Consider the following 17,481-nt stretch of genomic DNA (forward strand, 5'->3'; position numbering starts at 1 on the left):
CTGGTTCAAAGTTTAGAGTCAAGTAGAGGACTGAAGCCCACAGTGGTCAGACTTTCAGTTTGATCCGAAGAATAAATCCCTGTAGAATTGTCAAGAAGATACAATGCATATTCAGTACAATGTAAATGATAAGGAAGGGAACAACACAAACTTAAACCATACGTGATTAACTGCCAGGTATTTGATAGTGAAAATAAGGAACATCAGAAGATGATCACTCTGGGTTGTGGAGCTTCGAGGAGAAGGTGAGGATTTGTGTAGATGAAGACGACGTGGGAAAGCCATCACACAGTCAGGAGACTATCCGTGTCATCTCATAGGAAAAAAGCCTTAATGATTCTCAAAGTTAGGAGGAATTATGTAATATGTACTCCTTATGCACAGTGAATTTTGGTTTTGTGCCTTGCTTTTGGTATTACAAAAATGTCTTATGAGAAATGATGGCTTAAAGTGCAAGGAGTAAGTGGGATGGAAATACTTGACTCTCACTAGAAAACATGAGAAAGTTCATTCTGCTCTTGTCTACCCCCATCTACTCTGCAGGAAAATAAATGCCCTTGGTACTGCTAAGCTTCTTCAAAGGAATTTGTGAAAGGGAGAGGAAAACTTTCCAGATGTTCCAGAGCTTCAGAAAGCAGTATGGAAATGTATATCATGCCTTGCCAGGGAAACAGGACATAAAATAAAATCTGAAGGATCTCCAGGAAAGATTCCAACCAGGATGACCCAGGAAACCATAATGCAAATCAGAATCTCTGTTTTTAACTTTTGGCAACAGGGATAGTCCAGAGTTTGCCAGTGATTGCCTGTGAAATCATCACCATCTTTCTTGGCTTCAAGATGGGCCTTAATAGTAGACTGATCCATTATGAGTTTGAGAGTGTTGGGAATGTTTCTCCTACCACTTGTAACAGCAGTTCTATCACTGGAAATTCCTGACTTTGGATTTAGATGTGTCTTTATCTGCAAGAGCCCACAACAAAACTTTAACGCTATTTAGAGGGCTATCTAATGTTAGGATCAGCTAACATTCAGAGGAGATTGCCCTCCCTGGTTCTTTAACTAAAAAGGTAAATGAAAACAAGTCTCACTTGACTGAGAACCAAAAGAACAAAAAACTCAAAAGGGAACAAGGGGGGATGATCAAGATAATGATGCATCTCTTTCTTAGCAGTATTTTCTAGAGATGACTGTCCGTGGAGCTCCTCTTAAAAAAATTAAAATTAGACTTGCTTCCCTTCCAGCAGTTAGGCTTACTTGCAGGTATTTCCTGCAGATATATTGCTCAACAATGATTCTATTTCACTAACAAACTATCCAATAGTCGTGTTCTTACCACTCACTTCACAGTTGAAATAACTGAGCCACAAAGAAACACCTGCCTAAAATTGCATGAATTATCAGACTCAGGAACCACTGCAAAATTCCCACTCCACTGAGCGAGAATATCTCTAGAGTCCGGGAAGAATATCAGGATAACTTTCCGGTTCTGTTACTAGCCCTTGCTTTTCAACTCACTTTCTCAGCACACTGGTTGGCAGAGAAATATGGCTCCTATTGTGTGTGTGCATAGAATAGTACAGGAAGTAGTCTTTTTTCCTTAGTGATAAACAAAAATAAACATGCCTACATCAATGCAAAGTAACTGCACAAATTATTGTTTTCACTCTTTGGATTTGCCCTTAGAAACTAGCATCTCCTGACAGCAGTTGGATGATTTTCTTCTTTTTTAATGGACTGGCACAGACGGTCTTGTATTTGACTCACTGGACTGACAGTATTTTCTTTGGTTGAGGACCAAATAGAAAACTATGCTTGGTTTCTGAGACACAGGAGCTCTCTTTTGAGACGGAATCAGACACCAAGGGACATACTAGTGTTCTCAGGCAAACTTAAGTCAGATAAGCCTTTTCTTAAATCCTCAATTTTAGCCAAAAATAAACTTCTCTCAGGTTTAAGTGAGCATGAAATGTATGATGTACCTCTTCCTTCCAGCATCCCCTATGTTGATGATGTAAAAGGAAAAAGACTAAATGTGTAGCTGCCTCTTAGAGGATATTCATGAAAATAAGGAGAAGAATAGCAGATGGCACATATAGAGAAAGTTGAGGGAATTAGGATTCTTACATCAGAAAAAAAAATCAGTGTAAACGGGTAATTAATTCTTAGGTTCCTCACATATGGAAAACAATGACGACAACCACCACCACTACCTTCTTATGATTAGAAAAAAAAAATACCAGTGGGCATACAGGGCAAAGAGTATTTTAGTGTCTCGGGAAGCAGCTCAGAGCAGCATGGGAAGGCAATATGGAGGTCCTGGATAACAGGCCCATGGTCTAGAATGGGAGGGTTGTTAGCTCTGGGTAGGTCTTCCCTCCTCCAAAGTAAAAAGAGCCAATGTGGTGAGTTAATCTTTGAGCATGTAAGGGATAAATAGCAAGATGCCATCTGATTTTCTATAGCAAGGGCAGAACACAAATTACTACACCTGAATTACTGCCACTATAACAAAATTATACGATGAGGGAAGTGTAAATAGAAGTTAAATCAGGACTCATCTTATCTCTCTTTCAACCAAGGTGCCAATATATTAGGTATCAGATACCCTAAAGAATAAGAAACAGATCCCCACATGCAGAGTTTACAAAAGAAATTTCTGAGAATTGGTTCTGTAACTCCTCAACCCTCTCACTTATTTTGAAAATATAAAAGGGTGGACATAGGAGAGAGAGAGAGAAATAGTGAAGTGACTGTATGGAGACAGTAGTTGCCATGCCTTGAGTCTCCCCACCCAACAAGGGGTGGAGGGGAAGAGAAAGCCTCCTCTGTCATCTCAGTGTAGACAGGAGGCTTTCTCGTGACCATGTGAAGATCTGGAAATGGATTTCCAGTCAGAAGACACAAAGAACTGGTTCCCGCCTCACCTCTGAGAAAGCTGAAACACTCCAAGGAGGCAGGATTGAGGGTGATACTGGGATTGTCCTGCATTCTCTAGTAAGGGATATGTAAATTATCCCTGTGGAGCAGGTGTGAGCTAAAAGGGTTTGCAGTGGGTGCTGTACACTGGAATGGAGTGTGGAGGGGCCCAAGGAGCAAGATGCTGAAGATTAAATCCATCAAAACCACATCCCAACTTCTATTTGGCTATGAAGATTAAAAGAGAGAAATCTTGGCTCTAAAAACTAAAACACAATTGAAGGATTTAAGTAAGACAAAAAAAGAAGGAAATACATTGATGATTCTTAGATTTGTTCAGAGCAAAGCATGATGAGGAAAAATCAGTTATAAACTTTAATGTAAGGTGCTATACTACTGATAGAAAGAGAAAGTAAGAGTTTTGAGGCAAAACCAGCTGTCAGACAGGTAGAAAATATGATATAGCTCTTGAGAAAAGAGAATGCTCCTGGAACAGATGGGCGCACCTCTGAGCTTTATAAAGCATTAACTAGCTGTTTAAATAAGTCCTTAGCAGATGTTTTCAATGTAATTTTGGAGGTGAAATGGAAAAAACAAAGTCCAAGGCACAAGGGGAATTGATATCACAAATAAGAGACATTCTTGAATTCAGAGTGCAAGTTATTGTTAAAAATCTTTCTTTTTTTAAGACTTGCCAGGGTATTTGTAAAATTGGAGCACATTGCCAAAATCTGCAATTAAAATAATGTATATTGCAGTATTAGCCTTTAAAAGGAGTAAAGAGACATGTTTAAAGAAAAGGATAGTTTACTGCGGAAGCTGCATGGTATGTATATTTATTCATCTGAGACTGAAAAGACAAGCAAACATCTAATCTGCATTGGTCTACGTAAGAGGTTTGTTTTGTAATAGTGCCCTGATTGTAATGAAGAAATTCATTAGGACGGAGGTAAATCAGAAAGGCAGAAGGGAAAAGATGCTTATAGGTTTGTGTTGTGTGTACTGATGCTCAATACTAGGTTAAAAATATATAAAAAGGAAAGAGTTCGGCGTATGCACAGAAAATACAGGGCAGTGAGTTCTCTTGTAAGATGGTGACTCACATATATACATACCTAAGTAGACCAGCAAACGTTTATCAGGGGCCTCCAGGTGCCAGGGAGTGGACTAGGTGATGCAGAGGGGAGATTAATAACACCCTGTCCCTACCCTCAAGGAGCTGATTTTCCTTGACGGCTGTCCTCACTACCGGTAACTATTGTTAACTGACTTGACTTAGAAGTGCTTCTCGCACCCACACCTTTAGCTACCAACCTGTAGGGATGGTGGAGGGGAGACTAAAGGTGGGGAGCTAGAGAGATGAAGTGGAGGCATTTAGGAAAACTCAGACTCCACATAAGAGAGAGGTTGGAATCGAAAATGTGTAAGACCATCACTGCTCTGGGAGGAAGACCCATACATCTAAAGATTTGGCTCACTCACTTCAATACTGTGATTCATGTCATCATTGAAGGTGGAAGGAGAGGACAGATGGAGAAAGGGGAGGGAAGGCAGCATCTATGCCTGTAAAATCTAGGAATATGTTTTGAGAAATAATGAGGAGCGATCCAAGGGTAAAAGACATAGAAATGTAAGGAGGAAAGAAAGAATTAACCTATTTAAATTGACATTTTTGCCAGAATTCACATCATTCAAGGGATCATTAAATCTGGCATAGTAATTTAAATCATGAGTTTTTGCCCCTAAATAACCCTGGATTAAAGCTGACGCTTTGCCATTCACTAGATGTGTAACTTCTGAGTTTCACTTTCCTCATCTGCAAAATAGGAATAAAAACAGCATTCACAAAGTGCTGCTATAGGATTAAATCAGACAATGCACACAAAGTACATTTATCACAGTGCATGGGACTTACAAGAACTCGACAGATGTTTTCTGTTATTATTATTACCATTACCGGGCCTGCTTACATTGATGGAATTTTTTCACTTTATTGTCTAGATCTGACTGCCCTTCTGACCTCTCAGGGCGTTTTGTTTGCATGACTCTGCATAATTTATCATCAACGCACTCAACAAGTAGTTACTGAGCATCTATTCTGTGGCCGACACTGTTCTAGAGATACAATAGGGGGTCTACTTCCTACCTTCATGGAGCTCAAAGTTTGGGAGACGAGTTACTCCGGAAATATGATGTTATTGGCAACATTCTTGCCATCAGAAAATTTCAGAAGAATCCTTCCAAGACTCACAGTGAGTCAAACAACTTACAAAATACATAAGAAAATCTTCCCTATAAGAAAACTAGAAGGGAAGAAAATGAACCTGAAAAACATGAGCCTGAAACAGGATGGAATATTTCTCTGACACTGGATCTTCTGCATTAATTCAATTCTGATGACCACAAGCCTTGCTCTTCCACACTCGATTTCTCTGATGGTTCTGTTCCTCTGTACCTTCACTGTCACTATTCTAGTTCCTCTCTCATCACCTCTAGCAGGTACTACTCCTATAGACAGAATCCTTAGTGAGCTTCTGACCTCTGAGCTCAGTCCCCTCTAATCATTCCTCCAACCTCTCCTGACAACATCTTTTAAAGTATTTCCAATCATCTCATTCCCCAGTTTAAAACTTTGTAACACTTCACCCTGCCCACAGGGTAAAAGCCAACGGCATTCCATGGCAAACAAAACTGACTATAAACCAGACTCTTCTTATAGTGAGCCTTGCCATTTCGTCTGCCAAAATGTTTATGTTACAATTACTTAAAGATTTCAAAAGGACCTATTATCTCTCACCTTTCTGTTTGTCCACATGCTGGCCCCTCTGCCCAGAATATCCTGTACCCTTCTGTAGGGCTCTTCTAGCATTATCATGGCTCCTCAGAACTTGATTTTAGAAATCTTGATGGTTTGTCACATTTTCTGTGTGCCTTTGTGTTCATCTCTCCACTGGACTACAAGCTCTTTGAGAGTAAGTTTAACGTCTTATATTTTGGTACCCCCATATTTGTAATATTGCTTAACTCAAAATAGATGCTCAATGAAAATTATCTATATTTTTTCCACATGCATTATCTTATTTGATATTCAAAGCAACCGTGCCTTTTAGAAACTATGTGACATTGGTAGAGCTGGTTTGGGACCTTTATCCCACGGTCAAATGATAAAACCAAAATTAAGAAATATTCAGAAGTGACAGTCCAGAGTCATGTAAACAGAAATAGTACAAGTTGTTACTTAAATTCTTGCATTGTCTTCACATTCTCTCTTCTTTCTTCTAGTACTCATGCCCTCTGAGTATAAGGATGTGAAGCAAGAGAAATTGATTGAATAATAAAAGTAGATAATATAGCAAGAAAGCAGAAGAAGGGATTTTCAAATGTAACCCGATAAATAAATCTAGATCATGACTCTCCATTTGTTATTCACCTCTCAAAAAATTTACTCCCAAAGAAGAATTTTTGACAGTGTTTCCCATCCTCAAATCAAACAAAAAATCTTTCATAATTTATGATCTACTTACTATATAAAACCTTTATTCTTTTGCTATTTGTAGTCCTCAACTTTAAATTTCCAAAATGTCATCAAGTATTAAATTTAGTTATATAATAAACCTACATTCTGGGTAGGACATTGCCTATAAAGACTCATGGTTGGTGATGCCTTGGTGATCCAAACAGGAAAACAATATTGCTTCAAGCCACATCAGCTCTCAATGGTGTCACTGGTCATGGGTAGAGAGGCGAATTCATGAGCAGCATTGTGGGAGTTAATGAATGGCTGGCCAGATGGTGCCTGTCAGAAGGTGTTGACTCTTTAGACAACTGAGACTGTTTCCTGGGAGAAAATGAGAGGTACAGCAGAAACGAACTGCATCTCAATCACCCAGAAGCAGGCAGACTCCCTGCTAATGAAAATAATCACAGGCAGGCATATTTTTCCTTTTTTGATTTTGTTTGTGTGTTTTACATGGTAGACATGGAGGAGGGTCTAGCTGAAATATGCTATTCATATTAAGTTATGCTATGGAGTAAATATGAAAAGCTACGTATAAACTGCATATTAGTATTCTTAATTAGGGAATAACACATAGACCAAGGAAAAACTCTGTGAAATAATGGTAAAATATCCCGGAATTCATAAGGACATTTTAATTACTATAGCATGAACTGCTTGGAAAGAAACAAAAGTTGAAATACAATGATCTGCAGGTCTTCTTGGAAGACACTCAAGCTGGTGAAGCCTACTCAGGATGTGCTGGCACTTTTGACTTTCTGACATAACACATAACACGCTGAAATAAGCCACTTCTACTAATTTGACCATTTTGATTTGTTGCTGTAATCAACTGGTGATGTTTTCCTATCACGTGCTTACGGACATCTTTGATGAGTAAACTCTGCCACTTAGTGCTAACCTTTTAGCAGATACAATCAACAGAAAACTTCATTGCCTTTTTGTTATTACCAGAAAACAGGAGCTGAACATATCTCTGCCTGTTGTGTTACTGTTAGGTATCGCAGAAACAGCCTAAATAAATGCTGTCACCAAGCTAGGCAGTTAGATCTAAGTGAAGAAGTCAGCAGATTAGACAGTCCACTTCCTGTCAGCTATGTGACCTTACACAAGCTGCTTAATCTCTCCTTGACTCAGTTTCTTTAATCCGAACAGCCTTCTAAAATTTCAGAGATGTATCTAGAAATTTGTTACCTAACAAAGGAAACAATGACTATATGAGTACAATATTGGGATACTGAATATCTTATTATCATTTTTTGCTACTAGAGTCAACCCCCTCCACAGGGGTCAATGTAGTGGGTTTTTCCATTACAATTTCCTCTATGCTGTGGATTGAGGATTTCCTGGGAGGAGAGGTTTCTTGCAGAGGGTTTAAACAAAGCAGTCAGTAGAAATAGGTGCAGTTCTGTATTCCTAGCACTGACCAAAATATGTCATTTCTTTCTCTTTCAAATGTGATTTTTTTTATTATTTATTGGTTGTGAGATGTGCGTCAGATTACATACATATACACATTTCTCATTACACGGGGTTAGGCATTCATTCAGCCTGCATCTCCTCCTGCATGAAAGATTGAAGTAACTATCAAGATGTGGAAGCAGTTGTTTTGGTTAGGATAACAATGGTGTATTTTTATTTCCAATAGATTTAATAATGAAATATAATGAATAACAGAATGAGAAAAATTTTGACAATTTATTTATGTGTATTCTAAAAGGAAAGGAAGACAAAGAGAATATGAACTCAGAAGAGAATGTTAAAAATGTTCAGCACATCATGGCAAACATGATTAGCATGACTCAGAATACAGAGGTGATGTCGACATTGTTTACAACCTGGAATATGACATGCAGTGACCATCATTTAACCATGGACTTGAAAAATCATATCTATCACAGAAAAGTCTCCAGCTTTTAAAACTTGCCTAAATTTCAACTCAAGACATTCAATCATGAGGGAACTATCCTTAATGTTAATTCTGAGAGATTAGAATTCTTGACCTGTGAACGGTACTATTAATATTAAAAGACAACACTATTTCTACATATTTGTCTCTTGTCATTCCTGTCTTAATGCCATCCTTTTATCTGTCTCACAGCATCATTAGTGAGAGTCACAGACAGCATTAAGACTCACATATACTCAGCACTTCTGATTATTTTCATGTTGAGAGTAATGTATGCATAATTGCAAATCAGTTGGCCTCCTAACTCTAACCCATTAGATTTGTCACCTATCCATTAGTACCATTTACAGAACTAGAAGTGCTTCACTCACAAACACTTGCAGACCACCTATGTCTAGTTATTTAGCAATGCTTAGTTGTACACTGCACGTGAGATGACCATCACAAACATAGATAGTATTCCATGAAACTGTAAGATATACAAGTGTCAAATAAAAGTTAATTTTAACATGGCTTTCCTCCCTAAGGACCCATGATTTTCACATTTCAAGTTCAAAACTAGGATTAGCTCCATTCTGAATCCTAGTTTCCCATTGTGGAAACAGCCTTTCTCCATTGGGCTGAGAATTGAGACAATGCTCTGGATAATGCAGGACAAAATCCATTTTTTGCTTCACATATTTGTGCCAAATAGCATTTTTGCCTCAGTTCTCTTTTTCACTCTGATTTGCAGACCCAAGTAAAGAAAAATTGAATACTGATAGATGATGAGGTCAACCAGGGTATCATTGGGCAAGGCTGTAAGAATACACTCAAATTAGCTAAGTGATAGAATTTCCACGTATATCATTCACCAAGGCTCACCGCCAAGCAATTTAAAAACTGGAATTTCTGGGCTTCTGCCTCACTGGGGTAGAACCACTTATTCTTAGGTAAAGTAAATGTTTAACTTCTGAGTCCCAGTGACCTAGAGCCCCTGTCACTCAGGGCTATCCTCATCCTCACCCCAAAAATTATTTTCAAACTTCCTAAGAATTCTTAAAACTCCTTTCACATGGGGCAAAATTTTTCATTTCAAAATGATGTACCTGTACTTAGTTTTACCTTAAGGTCTGGATATCTTATACGGGGCACCATCTCCTTTAGTAAAATGCAAAGCCAGTAAAATTTAGCCCTGGAAGGACAACCTCCTAGAGAGGCAAGAGTGTTATCTCTTTGGGATTCTCTCCTTTTGGTTACCATAGTCTTCCCCATGCTGACCCCCAGGAATGCCATACTCTCCCTTTAGTATCCTGGGTCATATATGACTAAAACTTCTTTTCTTAGTGTCTCTTAGCATAGCTGATACTGAGTGGAACCCTCACATGTTTATTCTATATTAACATACAATGGCGGCAGGAGTAGGGGAAATTCAGAAAGCAAGAAAGGGAAGGAAGAAAGGAAACTGAACACTCTATGACTCTATGTCCAGGAGCTTTGCAAGTCAAGGAGCTATTGCATTTAATCTTCTTTCAATCATATCAGGAAGATTTTATTATTCACACTTTATAAGTGACACAAGACTCAGAGAGATTTAGTAACTTGCCCAAGATTAACTGTTGGTAAATGACAGGAGTACATGACCTTACAGAGTTCACCTGTCTCACATCCAGAGCTTGGTCATTTAGAGCACCAAAAATACCTACAACTTCTCTGTTAAGTCGCTTGGGCTTCCTAACTCCCCACGCCAAATCCATCTCTGTAGGGAGCATGCCCACACCTTATAAAGGGAACCACCTCTCTAATATCTGATTAACTTCATGGGTAAGGCCAAGAGAAACATCTTGTAGCCCACCTGGATTCAACTCTCTGGCTTCTGGCTGTCCAGCCTGAGATACCCCTATCAAGGTGACTGGTTCTCATTCAAATCCAGTAGGTCCTTGATCTTTACAAACAGACCACAAAACAATAGTACCTTATAACCATATAAAGCTCCAAGTATCTTCCACATGAGCTACATATAAACCTAGCGATATTGTTTCCCCTATAGACAATAGGATCACATTCTCTTCTGAGGAAGGTACTAGGTACGTAAAGGAGAAGGAATGAAGTGGAAACCATTGTAAGCACACAGGCTAAAGAAAGAGCAAGAGGTAATGCAAACCAGTCCCTTTCCCCTTTCTCTGTTAAGATCCTCTGAAGGCTCAACACAGACTTTTCCTCCTCGTGGAGCTTTTTCTGATGTCTCTGTGGAGTTCAAATGTACCCTTTTTCTAATCTCATAACTTTTTGTTTATACCTTTATTATTGCCCTAAAATTATGCTGTCTCCTGGAATAATTAGTTGTTTATGGTCTTCCACCCTAAGTAAAGTGAAAGCATATGAGCAAGGACTGTGTCTTATCTCACTCAGTTCTTGAAGTGCATTAGGGCCAGTAACAGTAGTAATAGTATTAACAGTAATGGCCACTATTTATTGAGTACTTACCTTTCAGTGCCCCATCCATACAACCCTTGAGATAAGGAACATTAGTCCTTTTTTTGTATAGATGTAGAAACCAAAGTTTTAAACAGTTAAAAAACTCCCCCAGAGTCACACAACCAATATATGGCTTCAGTCCCAGATCTACTAATTCCCAGAGGAAGTGGTTTTTTTGTAGTGACCACTAAATAAGTGTTTACAGAAAGAATAAGGATAGGAAATCTTCACCTGATTCCCAATTTTGCTCTGTAAATGATCAAAAGTAAATCAAACAGGCAGAAGAGGTTTTTTGCTGTTGTTTTTACTATCCAATATGGCCTTGCCTAAGCAAGCCCAATTTCACAGGCTGTATTTCCAAAATGCATCAGTAGCTCGAACATAAAAATGTACGTATATTAAGAACATAAAAATAAAGATAAGGATATAAAAATAGGTGAAGGTGGTCCGAAGGAATAAGCTTCCAGTTGTAAGATAAGTCAGTCCTGGGAATGAAATGTACAACGAGGTGACTATGGTTAACAATACTGTACTGTATATTTGAAAGTTGCTAAGAGAACAGATCTTAAAACTTCTTATCACAGGGGCTGGCCCTGTGGCACAGGGCACACTCTGGTCCGGTGGCCCGGGTTTCACCAGTTCGGATTCCTGGCTCAGACCTACACACTGCTTATCAAACTGTGCTGTGGCAGACATCCCACATATAAAGTAGAGGAAGAGGGGCACACATGTTAGCTCAGGGCTAATCTCCCCCCCCAAAAACATTTTTTCAAATAACCTCATCACACACACACAAAAATTGAGACTATGTGGTGATAGATGTTAACTAAACCTATTGTAGTAATCATTTCACAATATATATGTATATCAAATCACTGTGCTGTACACCTAAATTTAATACAATGTTATATGTCAATTATATCTCAATAAAAAAGAATAAGTATGTATCTGAAGATATTTTCCTCTCTCAGCAAGCCAGATGACTCACTGCGTCTCTATGATGGTCAGTCTCTGTCAACTTCTGTAGATTCTTGGTAGATATCCAAATCCTGTGGGAAGGGATAAAACAAATCAGAGAATTTTCTGAGATCTATATTAGTATGTATCAAGCAATGTGAATTGTTAGTCATTTTAAATAGAATGAAAAGTCTGTAAGAGAACTAAGTAGTCTTCAGGTTATTTTCTGTGGGGAAAAAAAATAATTCTTCATTCCTCGATTAATCAAGCTTCATGGTATTGCGCACAAAATCTGCTTGCCAGAGGTCACTGCTGTGAATATTAAATGACTTTTGCTTAAGAATATTTAGATTTATCCTAGCTTTTGGATACAAAGACTGCTCCTGCTCCACTGAGGCAAACACAGCATATACCTGGGGATAATGTTAATCAGACATGAAAGACGAACAATGAGGGTTATGAAATTACCTTTACTGATGGTGGAGAAATCAGAAACAAAGAAAGAAAAATAAAGATAAGAAAGTCACACAAACATACATAGGCACATGCTTAGGAAAGAAGAATAGGAAAAGAGATGTTATGTTCCCTATGTTGTCCAAGGTAGTTCGTATCCTATAATCACCAAAATGATGGGCTAACAACAACCACTATTAATCTCAATCAATGTTCTAAGGTTAAAGAATGTTCTTTGCTCATTTGGTTAATCGACTAATCAAATTAGTTTCCTCTAAAAACCTATCTTGGGTTATTAATTATTAACTGTTAGGCTATTGTGGGAAAAAACAAGGAAATACTAAAGAGTGTTCTTTCCCTCAAGCTTTTCACAGTCTCCTTCATTGCACACTAACTGAATGTTAAACCTGGGCCAGACACTGTTCCCATGTCTCTCTGTCCCACTAGACTAAGAAACCCTTGAGTGTAGGAACAGATAATCAAGTAAGAAAACCATTATGATGCAGCATGATCAGCACTAATCAGAAGGATGGCCTTTGGGAAGGCTTCCCAGAAGAGATATTGACTGAGACGATCTTGACTAATGAGTAAATACTACGTATTTGAGCCAACATGGCCATGAGACAGTATGCCACTTTTAGAAAACAATAAGAGAATCCACGTGGTAGAATAGCAGGGTCTCTAAGGAAGTGGAATTTGAGATAGCTGGAAAGGAGGGCAGGGACTGTAAAGGGTCTCAGATGCTGAGATCTGGAACTTGGACTTCGTCTCATCAGTGACGGAGAAATACTAAGAAAAAAATGCATTCACATAAAAATGTAACCAACAGCATAGGGAGTAATCATGAAGAATGAATGATTAAGAGTTAAAAGTTCAGAGGACCTGCCTTGAAGGCTGAATAACAGATATGTGAGGATCACTTGTGGCAAACACAACAACCGTTCCTAACTCTCCTTTCTCTTGCTGGCCTCCCACTATAAAGGCGAAAATCAGGATCCTGGCTTTCTAACCTCTTTTAGAGCTAGGGTTGGCCATATGACCAGGGGCCATGTGATCTTGATCAGGCCAACGAGCTTAAGAGAATGTCTGCTGGGGCTTCTCACATAGACAAATATGAACAAATTGTGCTAGCTACTTAACTTAAAGATTTTTCTGCCCTAATTACAGAAAAGACTCACCAAGTAAACTTCCTCTCACTCCAGTACCTCTCCCTGTTTCCTGCCTTTGAAATAACCTTGTGAATCTTGACACTGCAATAGCCAATTTAAGATGATGGCAAAAGGCTCAGGGCACTGTTTCCTAAACTGAGATCTCATCAAATAAACCATTCCTGCTTGAAGCGTCTCTCCTAGTGAACAGACCATCACTAACCATCAAATTACCACAATTTATTTCCTCAGGTAAGTAAACAAAACTCCATTTTGGTGCATCATCAGGTTCACTGGAGTAAGAAAAAACAAAAAGCTAAAAGGCAGGTTCATGGAGACTAGAGTGAAGTCCTGTATGGCCTTCACATTTTGTCCAGGTGGTCATGCAATATCATTTAATGGAACCAGCACTGGACAGAAAGCCTGATTCTGATATTTGCTCTTCTTTAATTAGATGAGCAGGTTAGATTAACTACAAAATGAGGACACCAACCAGAAGTCAGGACCTGGAACCATATTCATTCCCTGGGGTTGAAGACACGTTGGGTACAAAGATGCCCATGGATAAGGGCGCAAGAGAAGTCTAGGTAAACTGCTGTGTTCTTCTCCTGCTGTATTTTATGTCTCACTTTCCGTATGATGGTGTTCTACTTCTGGATCATAGAGCTCCCAGGATCCATCTCTTTACTAATCAGGGATAATAGGGATTATTAGCAAGGTGGGACTCAGGGACCAGGAGCTAACCAGAAATCTATTGCCTTAACTGGGTTCCAGGTCAGAGTGACACTAACAGCAAGCATAACTTTTAGATTTGTTAAATATAAAGTACTGGAACCCTGCCTTTCTAAAGTTGAGACTGGTCCCAAAGAGAGGAAGGCTGCTCGCCTCCTGCTGGGGGACAGGCAGTGAAGCTGTGCAGAAAGGATGACTACTCATCAGGAGAGGAGGCAGGATCTCATAGGTCTGTTTCCATTTGGTAAAATAAAGACCTTGAATCTCTGAGTTTACTCACCCCGATTGTCCTTCAACTGTTCTAAGATCCAATGCAGAGATTTACCAAAAAGTAGAGCTACATAAAGTAGGGATTTTTCTATACTCAAATTTTAATGAGGGACCCTTAGAAATAGCCTTAACCTCCCCTCCCCCTAAAATGGATTCCAATGTGTTTCAGACTCCTGGGGAGATATTGAATAAGGCAGAACTTAATTAAAAACAAAAACTATTACCTAATTAGCTCTAGACCAGTTCATTTTATACACTATCTAAAAAGAGCCATAAGCGCTGTGCTAATAATAGTGAGTAACGAAGTTATACTAAAATAATATCACCCCAAATTTGTAAATTCATTTTGCCATACCCTGCTTGTATTGTTACATGCTTTATTGTTTACTTTTTGTATGATTGCTAACTGTTACGTGGTTCTCTGCTGGGGTTTTCAATCCCTTAATGCATCTCTTAGAGATTCTTAGTTTCACAGCTTCTGAAATGACAACAGAACTAAAACAGAAGGAAATACAGTATCAAACCCCTGCTGGTGCGATTCTATATAGCTTCCTCAGAATGGAAACATTGTGTCTATCCATTTGCATATCAACTCCAACCTGTGCAAGAATATCAATTGCTTTCCATAGCTGTCCCCGTCTTTGTTTTTCTGAAAGTAAGGCCTGCCAATGGCGCATGCTCACGAGCTGATATCCTCTCTCCCACACACACAGAGGAATTGTACTAATCATTGAACTTCAATCTGCCTGGGAAACAGGTATTTTTTGATTAGAAGATTTGAGAGCAGGTGTAAAGTTTTCTATTAATAAAAGAAATGACAAATCAATACAAGATTTTACTTAGAACTAATGTATTTTTAATAAGTTTATTTTGACAAGTATGTAGTACGCTATCATCACTGATTCTGATTAATACATTGATCACCAAATGAGATGCTAGAATGTGGAATGCATTAGCTCCGGTATCCTATTTCAAGGGCTTGAATTTTGATAATCAGAATATAATAATTGAAGTACTTTGTAATTGTCAATGTCTGACCCACAAATATGATATATGCCTGAAAATATGCATTCTAAACAGAGCACAGGCTAAAATCCCAATAAATTGGTAACTTCTATCTGCTGGAAAAGAATCCAACAAAAGAGAAGCACTAAAGAAGATGGATTTAAAAAGGAATCTAAGTTCTGTAACAATGACACTGCAATGAGGAACAAAGGGTTCAGTTTAGAGAGGACTGTGCCCACAACTGTGCCATGAAGTCCAGGACATTGTAACACTGTCCTACTTACTCAAGGCTGATAATGAGTGCTACGGGTATGTCGGAGTTGTGGCTACAAGAATTGCAGCTCTTTCTACATCGTGCACAAGAAAGAATCCTTTGACTTCCGGTTGCAGCAATGATTAGCAGAATCTGGATCCTGAGTCTGCTCAAAAAGATCCAGCCTATTTTTAATGTGACACACCAGGATACTGATTGCCTATGCCCTGACATCCTCCATTGTTTTCAGGATCTAGGACGGAGCATCAAAAGTGTATTTACATTTCTAAGGTTATAAGAATTATCTGAAATACTCTAGGACCTCTAAGTTAACGAGCCTCTTTATTTGTACAAACACTGTAGGGCTGCATTGGACAGAAATGCTAAAGGAATAGAGGACAAGCTTGAAAGAGATGTGTCACACCTCCATCCCACCCCTACTCTATGCTATCAATATATGCTACATATTGAGAGCTCCTCATATATTCTGGATAAAAATCCTTTTTTGACAAAATTTAAAAAACTGATTCTAAAATTCATATAGAAATACAAAGGACCCAGAATAGCCAAAACAACTTTGAAAAACAACAAAGTTAGAGGACTAATATGGCCTGATATTAAGACTTCTTAAAAAGCTACAGTAATCAAGAAGGTGTGCTATAGTGTCAAGATAGAAAATTAAATCAATGGATGGAAGAATGAATCCAGAAATAGACCCACACGTATATTGCCAATTGTTTTGGGTTTTTGTTTTTGTTTTTGTTTTTTTACAAATATGCCATGGCAATTCAATGGGGAAGTGAAAAGCTTTTCAGTAACTGGTACAAGATAAAACTGGCTATCCGTAAGCAAAAAAGTGAAACTCACACTTGACTCACAGCACACGCAGAAATTAACTTAAAAAATGGATCATATATCCAAATATAAAACCTAAAATTATCCAACTTCTGGAAAAAAAATGTAGAAAATCTTACCTACCTTGGGTTAGGCAAATTTTTTTAACTAGGACCCAAAAATAAAAAATTGATTGAATGCACTTCGAGTTAAAAACATTTGGAAAATTTTGCAATTCAAAAGGTACTGTTAAGAAAATGAAAAAGTAGGCTACAGATTGGGGGAAAATATTTGTAAAACATATATCTGGTAAGGGACTTGTATGCAGACTATATTAAAACCTCTTACAACTCCATAAGAAAAGCAAACAATCCAATAAAAAGGGCAAAAGATTTTAAAGAAGACCTAAGGATGACAAATAAGCACACAAAAATTTTTCAACATCATTAGTCATTAGAAAAATGCTCATCACAACCACTAGATACCCACAAGAATGGCTAAAATTAAAAAAATATATATGAAAACTCAAAATGCCAAGTGTTGGTGAAGATGTGGACCAACTTGCCCCTTATTCATTGCTTGTGGGAATGCGAAAGAAAACTGCCACTTTGGAGGATAAATTGGCAGTTCTTTATCAAGTTAAATATGCACATACCATATGGCCCAGTAATTCCACTCCTAAGTACTTATCCAAGAGAAATGAAAATATGTGTCCCTACAAAGATTTGTACTCAAGTTCAAAGTTGCTTTTTTCATAATATTAATAATTGCCAAAAACTGGAAAGAACTCAAGTACCATATGATCTGATGAAGGGATAAACTAACAGTGATATATCCATACAATGAAATTTTATTACCTCAGCAAGAAAGCGGAATGAGTACAGATACATGAAACAACAGAGATGTTCTCGAGGGCCTTATGTTAAGTGAAAGAGGACAGACACAAAAGATAGGATTCCATTTATGTAAAATTCTAGAAAAGTCAGACTAAAGTGATAAAAAGCAGATCAGAGTTGCCAGAGGTCAG

General features: G+C 38.3%; 1 long non-coding RNA gene across 1 annotated transcript in view; it reads right to left on the bottom strand.

The window, feature by feature from the left end:
- The window catches only part of LOC111769280 (uncharacterized), a 65,249-nt gene that overhangs the window by 22,198 nt on the left and 25,570 nt on the right, over window positions 1-17,481 (bottom strand). The window contains exon 3 of the long non-coding RNA XR_002802160.2: window positions 11,791-11,851. This is a non-coding gene — a long non-coding RNA (uncharacterized lncRNA). The remainder of the gene's footprint in view (window positions 1-11,790; window positions 11,852-17,481) is intronic.

This window comes from Equus caballus, chromosome 20 (assembly GCF_041296265.1).
Source record: "Equus caballus isolate H_3958 breed thoroughbred chromosome 20, TB-T2T, whole genome shotgun sequence".
Taxonomy (NCBI): domain Eukaryota; kingdom Metazoa; phylum Chordata; class Mammalia; order Perissodactyla; family Equidae; genus Equus; species Equus caballus.